The sequence below is a fragment of the Triticum aestivum genome, chromosome 6A, assembly GCF_018294505.1.
Source record: "Triticum aestivum cultivar Chinese Spring chromosome 6A, IWGSC CS RefSeq v2.1, whole genome shotgun sequence".
NCBI lineage: Eukaryota > Viridiplantae > Streptophyta > Magnoliopsida > Poales > Poaceae > Triticum > Triticum aestivum.
The window spans coordinates 19856981-19857480 of record NC_057809.1 but is presented as its reverse complement, the minus strand read 5'-3'; the positions used below and the strand labels follow the sequence as shown (position 1 = coordinate 19857480).

Genomic DNA, 500 nt, shown 5'->3' with positions numbered 1-500 from the left:
TGTGGCATGCCGTGTCCCGGACACCCCCGGGGCCCACCTTCCCATCCCGCTGCCGACGAGTATGGCGGCCGGTGGCGATTAATCGCGACAGAGTGGCAACGGCGGCCGGCGACTAGTCGTAGCAGCTCCTGGTTGACTGGGTCGGAAGTGGTTGAGCCAGCGTGGGGCATAGTGGCCAGTGTGTGTGGTAGGGCGCAGCTTGTTTATCATCATCAATCATAAAGAAACTTTATGAACCTTTCCTTTGCATCTTCTTCCTCCTCCTCCTCCTGTCCAAAGTCTTCTTTCCAATCCCCAAATCCTGCTGATCATTACCCTCAGGTTGTCTGGATCAGGTCATACATAACACATCAAAGCGTTGACGCTGCAGGCTAGGCAGGCTGATCAGGTCATCGTCGTCGATCTTCCTCGAAGCTCGCGAGCGCCAGATCTCATCGGTCTCTGCTCACCGGCCGCCTGCTTCTACAGGATTAGTTAATTGCTTCGCTTCCGCCGCGGTA

The 500-nt window shown here is 56.2% G+C and overlaps 1 protein-coding gene across 2 annotated transcripts in view; it reads left to right on the top strand.

Moving 5' to 3' along the window:
- Positions 1–222: 222 nt before the first annotated feature.
- Positions 223–500, top strand: part of LOC123131725 (uncharacterized) — a 5957-nt gene continuing 5679 nt past the window's right edge. For both annotated transcript variants that reach the window (XM_044551399.1, XM_044551400.1), the window contains exon 1: positions 223–497. The gene's annotated coding sequence lies outside the window, so the exon portion shown is untranslated. The remainder of the gene's footprint in view (positions 498–500) is intronic.